Here is a 13,290-nt window from a genome sequence, read left to right as displayed (position 1 = left end):
TTTTAGGAATATGTTAATTTCTACATATTTGTGAATTTCACAAATTTTTTTTCTGTTACTGAGTTCTAATTTAATTCTATTGTGGTCAGAGAACATATTTTGTATCCTTTCAGTCCTTTTTAATTTGTTGATGTTTGTTTTATGGTTTAGCATAGATTGTCTATCCTGGAGAATGTTCCATGTGTGCTTTTTTAGAAAAATGTGTATTGTGTTATTGGGCAGAATGTTCTCTAGATGTTTTTTCCATCTAGTTGATTGTTTGTTTCTATTTCCTTACTGATCTTCTGCCTAGTTGTTCTATCCATTATTCAAAGTGGGATATTTAATTCTCCCAACTATTGTTGTTGGCTTGTCTATTTCTTCCTTTAATTCTGTCAGTTTTGCTTCATGTAATTTGGGACTCTGTTATAAAGTACATATGATTATAATTGTTACATCTTCCTAATAAGTTGACCCTTAATTGTTTTAAAATGTTTCTCTTTACCTCTCAAGACATAAAACAGTTTTTAAAAGTTTTTCTGATATTAGTATATTCATTCCAGCTCTTTTGCATGGTATGTTTTTTTTTCCACCCATTTACTCTTACCCTGTTCTGTTTGTATTTTTGAATCTAAAGTATGTCTTGAGTAGACAGTATTTAATTGGATCTGATTCTTTTAAAATCCAATCTGGTAATCTCTGCCTCTAGAGTGTATTATTTAATCCGTTTACATTTAGTGTTATTGATAGTGTTGGATTTGTCTGCCATTTTTCTTTTTGGTTTTCTGTATGTCTCATTTCTCTTTTGTCCTCTTTACCTCCTCTACTACTTTTGCATTACATGAATATTTCCCAGTATAACATTTTAATTTCTTTAATCATTTTAAAACTGTATTTGAATTATTAGTGATTACTGTATGGTTTACATTTATATATCTTAGCTTATTAGAGTCTACTTCATAGTTACATTAATTCCAGCGATATATAGAAACTTTAGTCCTGTGTAGCTCTATTCCATCCTCCTTATTTATTTATTTTTTTGAGACAGAGTCTCGCTCTGTCACTCAGTCTGGAGTGCAGTGGTGTGATCTCAGCTCACTGCAACCCCCACCTCCTGGGTTCAACCAAGCCTCAGCCTCCTGAGTAACTGAGACTACAGACATGTGCCACCACACCTAACTAATTTTTTGTATTTTAGTAGAGATGGGGTTTCACCATGTTGACCGGGGTGGTGTTGAACTCCTGACCTGACCTCAAGTGATCCTTCCGCCTTGGCCTCCCAAAGTACTGGGATTACAGGTATAAGCCACCATGCCCAGCCCATCCTCTTTTTTTTTAATTATGCTTATTGCTATATGTGACAGACCTCAAAATACATTGTTACAATTTTTTAAATACAATTTTATATCTTTTGATGAAACTGAGATAAGGAAAATACATACATTTTATAGCTGCTTGTATTAACCTTACTTGTCTCTTCATTTCATTTACCATTTGATACAATTTCCTTACTTTAGTAAAGTTTGTCACTAACGACCCTTTTGTCTCTTTGTGTGCGTGCTTTTTCCCTCCCCTCTCCCTCTCCTCTCCCCCCTCCCCCTCCCCCCTCCCCTCCCCTCTCCTTCACTCCCCCCTCCACTCCCCTTCCCTTCCCCCTTCCCCTTCCCCCTTCCATTTCCCCTTCCCTCTCCTTTCTGAGACAGAGTCTCGCTCTGTCACCAGGCTGGAGTGCAGTGGCACCATCTTGGCACACTGCAACTTCTGCCTCCTGAGTTCAAGCAATTCCTTGTACCTCAGCCTCACTAGTAGCTGGAATTACAGGTGTGAGCCGCCATGCTTGACCCTGATGTCTAATTTGACTCCATGGTAGTAAGATTTAAATTCATAAGATTCCAGTTCTTGGAAACTTGAGACTTGCTTTATGGTTCAACATACGGTCTTTTTAGGTAAATATTTCTTGTCTACAACAACAATAAAATATTTGTAGGCTACAGTTGTTAGATGTGGTGTAATATGTTCTATCAAGTTTGTTTCTTTTTCAAATTGTTACTGCTTTTGCATTTGTTTGCTCCTACTCAGACAAAGGTTTGTTAAAATATCCCCAAATGATTTTAAAATTTGTCTATATCTCTGTTTAATTTCTGTCAGTTTTTGTTTTATGTATTTTGATTATGTTACAAGTGCTGAGAAGTCAAGGATTTTTTTAATCTACCTGGTAAATCAAACTTTTTATTATTGTGACATGTCCCTCTTTATCTCAGGATTGCATTTTAAAATCCTTATGGTGTTCTTAATCTAGTGTTAAGACAGATACACTAACTTTCATTTGGTGTTTGCATGATATAGCTTTTTCCATTCTTTCAGCTTTTGAGTTTTAGCTATGTCTTGTAAGTTGCATATATTAGTTTTTAAAAAACTAGTTTGACCATGTTTGTTCTTTAATTTGAACATTTAGTACATTTACATTTAGTATACTTACTGATATATTTAGGTTTAAAATGATATTCCTAATAAATGATTTCTATTTATCCTGTTGGAACTTTCTCATATTCTCCTTTTTTGCTGCTTTTGGGATTATTATTTTTTGTTCCAAATGCCCTCCACCCCTCAACTTGGCTTAATAGTTAGACCATCTTTTTTTCAGTTTGTTTTTATTTATCCTAGAGATTATAGTGTGGCTCCTTGCTATGTTAAGTGTAATGTAAGTCAGCACTTTTTTCTCTTTCTGGTCAGTGCAGCAACATTAGAAAACATCAATTGTACGTTTCCCTCTCCAGAATGATATACTTTTGCAAGATTAGTTCTCTGTATATTTTAACTACTCACAAGATATTATCATTAGTGTTTTATTCAGTAATGATATATTTAATTTTATTTATATATTTAATTTTTTCCCTTCAATGTTTAGTGCCTTTTCAGGCTTCTAGCTGGATTGATTTACTCTCTGTCTGAAACTACTCTTTTATTTTCCTCTCTATTTGGGCCTATCTGATGAGGAATTCTGTTTTTGCTTATCTGATAATGACTTTTTTTCATTTTTATTCTTGAAGGGTTTTTTTTGGTGAGGGGAGCTGGATATAGAAATGTTGGTTGGCAATTATTTTCATTTGGTATGTTGCAGCTATGCACAGTACCCTTGAGACCTTTTTTTCTAAGTTTCTGTTGGGAAGTCAACTATCAGTCTTATTGTTGCTCCTTTGACTATAATCTAGCATGTAGATCTCTGGTCACTTTTTGTTTTTGTCGGAGGAGAGCTGGTTTTGGTTTTCAGCAGTTTTGCTGTGATATGTCTGGGTGTGATCTTTTATTTGTTCAGCCTTATGTTTGTAGGACTTCTTATATCTGTGACTTAGGACTGCACTACCCAGTGCACACCACTAGCTGCATGTAACTATTGATATCAATTAACTTTTATAAAATTAAAAATTCATTTCCTCATATTTTAAGTTTTCAGTAGCCAAATATTTCTATTAGTTTCTATATTGGCAGATGGAGAACCTTTCCATCATTCTATCTATAGAATTGAAAGTTCTGTTGCACAGGGCTGGTGAGCACTTTCATCAGTTTTGGCAAATTCTCAGACCACATCACTTTGAATAGTGCTCCTGTCTTGTCATCTTTTTTCCTCCTGGTACTCTGGTTATACATGTATTAGACATTCTTACATTTGCCCTATGTTTTTTACGTCCTTTTTTGGTATGTTTTATCTTTTTTATTCCTTTGTACATTTTTAAAGATACATTTTTCTGACCAATCTTCCAGTTTATTAATTCTCTTAGGCTGTGTCCAGTATGCCGTGAGACTCATAAATTGAGTTCTTCATTAGGTTCTTATACTTTTTAGTTCTAGAATTTCAATTTATTCTCTTTACTTTCATGTTTTCTGCTAAATTTCTCAGTCTTACTACTCAGCATACTTAATTTGAAAATCTGTGTCTGATAACGTCATTATCTAGATCCCTTTAGGTCTTGTTCCATGTTTTATTTGCATTCATTTGTGTTATTTGGATTTCTGGTTATTTTTTATTGTGTATGAGATATTTGATGTGAAAAACTATAGAAATGATTTGAGGCCTAGAATAATGACAGTCTTCCATGACAGAAGATTTATATTTAATCTTGACAGAAATACAGAGGTGCTATAAATTTCAGATTTTCTTAATTCACATTTAAGAATCGAGATGATATGAAGCTGGGCTTTAGTTGTATTCCCTCTTGCTCTGAGGTTGAGATCCCAACCCAGAGTTTAGGGGAGGCTGGGGGTCTCATTTTTGTCTGGCTAGCAGAGTAAGGCTGTCAGATGTTTTGCTTAGCTTCTCAGCCTCTCAGTCACTGCTTAAATCAGCAGATGCCTCTAGGGGAGAAGAAACCTCATATACCAGACTCACCTCTGGGAACATAGTGAATTCTGGCCCCATTTCTTTACTGCCTGATCTCTAGAAGCAGACTTTTCTTTTTTTAAACTTAGTTCAACTTTTCAAGTGTCTTCAGCCAGAAGATTGGTTTGATGACCTGATCACTATTACTGGAAGTAGAAAGTTCTTGTTTGCTTTTATTTTTAATACTTTAATTGGTTTTGACATTTTGGGTAAATTTGAATCTTTTTCTCCTCTTAAGCACTCCCTTGTCCTCTCACTCTCTTTGTCTTCCTTTTGTTTAAATTGTCAATTAATTATATTAGGAGTCTCCAACACCAGGGCTGCAGACCGCTACTGGTCCCTGGCCTGTGAGGAACAAGCCACATAGTGGGAGGTGAGCAGCAGGCCAGTGAGCATTCCCACCTGAGTCCCATCTCCTGTCAGATCATCTGTGGCATTAGATTCACAGAGGAGTGTGGACTCTATTGTGAACTGCACATGTGAGGGATCTAGGTCCCTTGCTCCTTAAGAGAATCTAACAACTAATGTCTGACGATTTAAGGTGGAACAGTTTCATCCTAGAACCATCTCTGCTCCATCCCCCACCCCCACCTGCTGGTCTGTGGAAAAATTGTCTTCCATGAAACTGGTCACTGGTGCCAAAAAGGTTGGGGGCCACTGGATTATGTGCAGAGTTTGAATAGGACCAACTTGTGGAGCAGTTATCCATCTGGAGTTGTAGGTTTAATTGGAAGTAGAACTATCTTTGCCTTTGATACCTTGAAGATAACCGTTATTGTTGTTGTTGTTGTTTGTTTGTTTTTGTTTTTGTTTTTGAGACAGAGTCTTGCTCTGTTGCCCAGGCTGGAGTGCAGTGGCGGTATCTCGGTTTGCTGCAACCTCCGCCTTCCAGGTTCAAGCCATTCTCCTGCCTTAGCCTCCTGAGTATCTGGGACTACAGGCATGTGTCACCATGCCCAGCTAATTTTGGAATTTTTAGGAAAGACAGGGTTTCACCTTGTTGGCCAAGCTGGTCTCAAACCCTTGACCTCAGGTGATCCGTCCAGCTTGGCTTCCCAAAGTGCTGGAATTACAGGTGTGAGCCACCATGTCCAGGCGATTACTGTTATTTTAAAAGTCTTTTTTGGAACTGGCTAGTACCAATGTAAGTTCCATTTGGGTTCAAATAAAATCTTTAGAGCATGGCAGTGTATTTTAAAAAAACAGCTCTTCATGAAATAACATATATATATACACACATGAAATAACATTTGAACAGCTTTTCATGAAATAACATACATATACACATGTGTGTATACGTGTGTATATATATGTTATTTCATGAAGAGCTGTTTTTAAAAAATACACACACATACATATATAGACACACACACACACACACACACACACACACACACACACACTCTTCCTTTAGTGCTGGATATTTTCTCAGCTCTGTACTCAATTCTTTGTCCTATAAGTAAAAATGTGATACACGTCTTTATTTTGTTACTGTGCTTCTTTTAAATTATTACCCTTTGAGCAGTAGTTTAATATAAAAAGTGTTTTTGCTTTCGAAACAGACTTTTAGAGTTGCTCATACAGTGTAACACTTAACATCTTTGGAAAGTGTCATCTTACGTATTGTAGTTACTGTTTCAATTTGTTGTTCACACACATATGAACCAGTTTAATGGAAATGTTACTGCTCTCATAGTGTTTTTAGGAAGTGTTTGGCTTGTTAAGTAGGGATGATATAACATGTTATTTTACTTACTATATGTATTTCATTACCAAGAAATTAAGCAGTTTTCCATATGTTTATTCTTTCTATTTGTGACTTGTTTTAAAAATTAAAGCAGTCTTAAATCTCATCTTGGACTTGTTACTCCTGCTCAATACTGCCAAGACTTACTATAGTATTTACTAACTCCTCTAGCTTGAGAAAAAATGATTGGAATTAAGAGGGGTTACGTTATTTCATATTGTCCTCCAAATACTGACATCTGAAATTTGAAGATTTGAAGTATTTTTTAGATGAGTATACCTTGGTATGGTAGCCTGTTTGCTAGGATCAATTTATAGTGGTTATTTACTCTGTATTTGCTATTATAAAGCCAAAATATATTAAATATGTCATTTTAAGTATCTTAATATTTAGCAAATTCTGTTCTTCCTTGAATTCTATGTTAATAAGTTAACTGGCTGAAACAAAGATACATTGCCAGTTAGAACACTGTCTAAAACTTCTTGATATAAGCAAGCATTTTAGTTATCTTTGAAAGCTCACGTGATAAATTAGAACCCCTATCTCTACTAGACTCTTTGAGCTTGCTTTTAAGAAAATGATAAAAGTGATGCAAACTTTTTATTACCATTAGTTGTCAACAATTTTATTGTATAATTTAACGTTTATAGGATGCCTTTTCTAAATTTTTATGAAGTAAAAATAACTTTCAGTCCAGTTATTTGAGAAGACAAAGCTGTGTAACTGATAGTTGTATAATTCCTATGTTTATTAAGAGTGCCCAAAAAGCTTAATAACTAATGAAAGTTTATCTTTTTTTTTTTTGAGATGGAGTCTTGCTCTGTCGCCCAGGCTGGAATGGAGTGGCATGCTCTCGGCTCACTGCAACCTCTGCCTACTGGGTTCAGGCAATTCTCCTGCCTCAGCCTCCTGAGTAGCTGGGACTACAGGTGCACCTGCCTCACCTGGCTAATTTTCTGTATTTTAGTAGAGACGGGATTTCACCATGTTGCCCAGGCTGGTCGAGAACTTCTGAGCTCAGGCAATCCGCCCGCCTTGGCCTCCCAAAGTACTGGGATTACAGGTGTGAGCCACTGCGACTGGCCAAAAGTTTATCTTAAAACTGAGGCTTACTCCAGATATTGCAGGTATTAAACATAAGGCATGTGTGCATGTGCCTGTGTGCCTGGCCGTATATGTAGATGGCTTGGTAGTAGAAATAAAAAGCCACAGAAAGGGCTATAGCTTTTTATTTTTAAAAAATCACTTCATTGAATCAACATTTTAATTTGTTAGTATTGATTCTTTTTTGAATTTACTTCATTTTATTTCTGCTCTGCATCTAATTCCTTATTTTGGGATTAGATATAGAGACAAGGTCTCACTCTTTCAACCAACCTGGAGTGCAGTGGCATGATCTCAGCTCACTGCAGCCTTGAGCTCCAAGGCTCAAGCAATGCTCTTACCTCGCCTGGCTAATTTTTGTCTTTTTTGTAGAGATGGGTTTCACGATGTTACTCAGAGTGGTTTCGAATTCCTGAGCTCAAGCAATCCGCCAGTCTTGGCTTCTCAAAGTGCTGGGATTACAAGCGTGAGCCACCACACTGGCATAAACTTTTTTTTAAAAGAGTTGTTGCAACTACGACAGCTCCTTGTGTTTGTGTTGTAAAGTGCAGCTATAGACAATATGCTAACGAATGGGATGGCTGTGTTTATTAAAACCTTACTGTGGACACTGATATTTGAATTTCATATTAATTTTACTAATCACAAAATAGTCTTTTGATTTTTTTTTTAACCTCCTAATATTTGACATGGGTAGTTACTGCTGCCCATCCCTGTATAGAGTAACTGTCCCTGAGGAGGTTCAACCCTTCTAGTTACCCAACTGTCCAGGTAGTTTTTGCAAGTTTTAAGTTGAAGAGCACATGTTTTCTGACTTTTCATTGATCAAGAAAAGTCAGGGACCAAAATTGTTAGTTATGTACATGTGCAAAAATTTTAGTCAGCCATTTTTCTTTTTCAAAATTGTCATTGTGGTAAAAAAAACACATGACATAAAATTTACCATATTAGCCTCTTCTTTTCTTTTTTTCTTTTCTTTTCTTCTTTTTTTGAGACAGGGTCTCCCTCTATCACCCAGGCTGGGGTGCAGTGGTGCAATCTCTGCCTCCCGGGTTCACTTGTCTCAGCCTCTGGAGAAGTTAGGATTACTAGCATGTGCCACCATGCCTGGCTACATCTTAGCCATTTCTAAGTCAGTAGTATTAAGTATATTTACATTGTCGTGCAACTAATCTTCAGAATGTTTTCATTTTGTCAAACTGTAACTTTATACCTATTAACAACTTAACAATTCCCCTCTGTCCCTAGTCCCTAGCAACCACTGTTCTACTTTCTGTTAGTTTCACTACTTTAGGTACCTCATACAACTAGAATCATATAGTATTTGTCACTTTGTGTCTGACTTACTTCCTTCAACATGTCTTCAGGGTTCGTCCATATTGTATCATGTTTCGGTATTTCCTTTTTTAGGCTGAATAATATTCCATAGTATGTGCTTACTACATTTTGTTAATCCATTCATCTTTAGATGGATGTGGGTTGCTTCTACGTCTTGTGTATTGTGAGTAGTGCTGCCATGAACATGGGTGTGCAGCTGTGTCTTTGAGATCCTGCTTTCTGTGTTCTATCTAGCTGTACCATTTTACATTCCTGCCAGCAGTGCACAAGGGTTCCCATTTTTCCATAATCCTTGGCAACATTTTTTTTTTCCAGTGTTTTTGGTGGTAGCCATTCTAATAGGTGTGAGGTGATAGCTCATTGCCTTTTTTAATTTACATGTTGAGCATCTTTTTCTTTATTCTTTTTGGGATGGAGTTTCGCACACGTCGCCCAGGCTTGAGTGCAGTGGCACAATCTTGGCCCACTGCAACCTCCACCTCCTGGGTTCAAGCAATTCTCCTGCCTTGGCCTTCGGAGTAGCTGGGATTACAGGTGCTCACCACCACACCTGGCTAATTTTTTGTATTTTTAGTAGAGATAGGGTTTCACCATGTTGGTCAGGTTGATCTTGAACTCCTGACCTCAGGTGATTCACTCACCTTGGTCTCCCAAAGTGCTGGTATTAACAGGCATGAGCCACCGTGGCTGGGCATCTTTTTAAGAGACAGGATCTTGTTACATTGCCCAGGCTGGCCCCAAACTCCGGGGCTCAAATGATCCTCCCACCTCAGTCTCGGGACACTATGCCTGGTTTAACTAATATTTTTAATTGACAAATCATAATTGTATAAATTTATGGGGTACAGTGTCATGTACACACACACACACACACACACACACACACACACACACACACACACACATGTGGGATGATTAAACCAAGCTAAATGACATATCTATCATCTCCTTTAATTTTTCCAGAAAGACATTTGAAATGTATTCTCTTAGCTATTTTGAAATACGTATCATACATTATTATTATTATTATTATTATTATTATTTTTTTTTTTTTTAGGCGGAGTTTCGCTTTTATTACCCAGGCTGGAGTGCAATGGCGCGATCTCGGCTCACCGCAACCTCCGCCTCCTGGGTTCAGGCAATTCTCCTGCCTCAGCCTCCCGAGTAGCTGGGACTACAGGCTGCGCCACCATGCCCAGCTAATTTTTGTATTTTTAGTAGAGACGGGGTTTCACCATGTTGACCAGGATGGTCTCCATCTCTTGACCTCATAATCCGCCTGCCTCGGCCTCCCAAAGTGCTGGGATTATAGGCGTGAGTCACCCCGCCCGGCCCATATCATACATTATTATTAGCTGTAGTCACTCTGCTGTGCAGTGGATCTCAAAAACTTACTCTTCCCATCTAACTCAAGCTTTGTATCCTTTGACCAACATTTCTTCGTTTCTCCCATCCCCTGGTAACCACCACTCTACTTTCTGCTTTTATGAGTTCAAATATTTTAGATTCTACATGTAAGTGAGATTATGTGGTATTGTCTTTCTGTGCCTGGCTTATTTTACTTTGTCCTCTAGGTTCATCCATGTTTCAAATGACAAGATTTCTTTCTTTTTTAAGGCTGAATAAGCACGGCTCAGTGGCACATACCTGTAATCCCAGCACTTTGGGAGGCTGAGGTGGAAGGATTGCTTGAGCTCAGGAGTTTGAGACCAGCCTGGGCAACATACTAAGACTTGTCTCTACTTAAAAAAAAAAAAAAATCAGCCATGTGTGGTGGCATATTCAAGAGAAGATGGGAGGATTGCTTGAGCCTGGGAGATCGAGTGAGCCGTGATGATACCACTGCACTCCAGCCTGGGCGACAAAGCAAGACCCTGTCTCAAAAAAAAGGCCGAATAGTATTACATTGTGTATATATACCACATTTTTTTTCCCTTTTCATCTGTTGATGGACATTTAGGTTGATTCTATATTTTGGCTTTTGTGAATAGTGCTGCTGTGAACATGGGAATGCAGATATCTCCTTGACATATTGATTTCAGTTTCTTAGGGTATATAGAAATGGGATTGCTGGATGTGAGCATCTTTTCATATATTTGTTGGCTATTTATATATTATCTCTGGAGAACTGTCTGTTCAGATTTTTTGCCCAATCATTAGTCAAGTTGTTAGCCAACTATATTTTAATAATACTTTCTTTTCTCTCTGCAATGTGCCACAAGTACAATTAAATAAGAAACTAACATAATTTAATCCTTACTTACAAAGGTAATATATTGCAAGAATGAGGGGAAGATTAAGTGGAAGTTCTGATTTGCTGAATGCCAGTCTAATAGGGAAGCTGACCATTCCATAATTGTTTTTAAAGCACATGAACAGCCATCTGAGAGGATGAAATATATATAATGTGGATAAAAACGATATGAAATTGATTTTTATGTGTCCTATAGAATTATTCAATCACATCTTGCCTATGTATTATAATCAAATCAGATTGTCTGTTAAGCAGATAAATTTAGAGAGTTGTTATGCTGCGTGGCATTTAGGCTTACATGGTGAGTAAGAAAAAAACTTGAAATGATTTTGACTTGGCACATCACAATGAATTTTATAAATAAAAAATATCAGCTGGGTGTGGCAGCACATCTCTGCAGTCCCCAGCTACCTGGGAGAAGGTGTGAGGATAGCTTGAGCCCAGAGATTGAGGCTGCAGTGAGCTGCCATCATGCCACTGCACTTCAGCCTGGGCAGCAGCCTAACCCCATCACAGTATATATGAAACAGAAATAAATTTCATGTGTAGACTTGGTTCCCATCCCCCAGATACCTCATTATGTACACACAAATATTAAAAAAAAATCAGAAGTCTGAAACATGTTGCTCCCAGGCATTTTGGATAAGGGATGCTTAACCTGTATTCGTCATTGTAGTTGCTGTTTCTATGAACTGTCAAGTGTGTAAGCCAGAAAGAAATGATTCCCTTATTTTACTTTTTTTTTTTAAGTTTATTTTATTTTATGACAGGGTCTCACTCTGTCTCCCAGGCTGAAGTGCAATGGTGCGATCTCAGCTCACTGCAACCTCTGCCTCCTGGGTTCAAGTGGTTCTCATACCTCAGCCTTTTGGATAGCTGGGATTACAGGCACCCGCCACCATGCCTGGCTAATTTCTTTTTGTATTTTTAGTAGATACTTAGTTTTTCCATGTTGGCTAGGCTTGTCTGGAGCTCCTGACCTCAAATAATCCACCCACCTCAGCCTCCCAAAGTGCTGGGATTACAGATAAGAGTCTGCGCCTGACCTTGTTTTCTTCTCAAGTTCAGTCTGTCACCAAATATTGATGTTTTTTGTCTCCTAGATATTTTTCTGATCTGTCACAGCTCTAGTTTAGGCTCCTATTTTCTCTTACCCTGGATGGCTGCCTAACATGTCTCCATGTATCCCTTCTGGAATCTACTGTTAGGCAAAAAGGCAGAAGCTATAGTACTTGACAAGTAACTGTTTAATTTTCAACTTGACTAAAGTAGCTCAGCTTGTATCCCTTTTATTTTTATTATTATATAATTTTACATATTGAGCGCCGAGAAACTATAGTTCTTTTGTTTTTAAATAAGATCTGTAAGAGGATTTTAATCCGTATTTAGTGTTGTGTTACTCTTCACGCTAGTAAGTTAGACATTTATTCTCATTTTACAAATAAAGAAATGGTTGCTGAGAGTTAACTGTGTAGTGGAGTTAAGATTTAGATGTAACTGTTTTGTTTTGTTTTTTGAGACAGTGTCTCACTTTGTTCACTAGGCTCAAATGCAGTGGTGTGTTCATAGCTCACTGCAGCCTTGATCTCTGGACTCAAGTGATCCTCCCACCTCAATCTCTTGAGTAGTTGAAATCACCACATCTAGCTAATTTTTTGATGTTTTGTTGAGATGAGGTCTTACTATGTGCCCAGGCTGATCTTGAGCTTCGAAGCCATAGCTCGTGGCTGACATCCATCAGTTTTAAATATAAAAGTTTAAGTGTCCCTTTTAGGCTTTTAATTATCTTAGAAAACAGCTATTTGTAAAGAAATTTAAAGAATTTCTACTAAAATACCACTATGCTGTATTATATTATTAGGGTACTAACATAACATGCAGTGAACTTATGCAAATACATTTATAATTTATCTCAAACTTGTGTTGGGGGGGTAAGTGTAACTTTGTGAGTGTCTGGATTTATGAGTACTGGTGATACGGTTTGGCTCTGTCCCCACCCAAATCTCATCTTGAATTTTAGTTCCCATAATTTCCATGTGTCATGGAAGGGACCCGGTGGGAAGTGGTTGGATCATGGAGGCACTTTCCCCCATGCTGGATCTCCTCATAATAGTGAGTGAGTGAGTGAGTTCCCACGAGATGTAATGGTTTTATAAGTGTCTGGCATTTCCCCTGCTTGCACTCATTCTCTCTCTTGCTGTCTTGTGAAGAGGTGCCTTTGGCCATGATTGTAAGTTTCCTGAGGCTTCCCCAGCCATGAGGAACTGTGAGTCAATTAAATCTCTTTTCTTTATAATTACCTCATCTCAAGTATTTCTTCATAGCAGTGCGAGAATGGACTAATACAATGGTAAAGAAAAACAAACCCAAACTGAGAATTGGATGGATGGAGGTTTTGTGTAAGATCTTTCATTTAACAATACTTCAGCCAGTGATAAATTTATCATGTGATGGACTTTCAGGATTTTATATGAATTTTTGTAATTGTAA

General features: G+C 37.6%; 1 protein-coding gene across 3 annotated transcripts in view; it reads left to right on the top strand.

The window, feature by feature from the left end:
- Positions 1 to 13,290, top strand: part of TLK1 (tousled like kinase 1) — a 170,271-nt gene that overhangs the window by 16,664 nt on the left and 140,317 nt on the right. The window contains exon 1 of one of the 3 annotated variants that reach the window (XM_064373372.1): positions 1,194 to 1,278. The exons of the other annotated variants lie outside the window; for them this stretch is intronic. The gene's annotated coding sequence lies outside the window, so the exon portion shown is untranslated. Of the gene's footprint in view, positions 1 to 1,193; positions 1,279 to 13,290 lie in introns of those variants that run through there. 3 annotated transcript variants of the gene reach the window in all.

This window comes from Aotus nancymaae, unplaced genomic scaffold, assembly GCF_030222135.1.
Source record: "Aotus nancymaae isolate 86718 unplaced genomic scaffold, 86718_ANA_hifiasm-v0.15.2.pri h1tg000008l, whole genome shotgun sequence".
Classification (NCBI taxonomy): Eukaryota; Metazoa; Chordata; class Mammalia; order Primates; family Aotidae; genus Aotus; species Aotus nancymaae.
The sequence above is the reverse complement of the archived record's forward strand: the minus strand, read 5'-3'. Positions and strand labels throughout refer to the sequence as shown.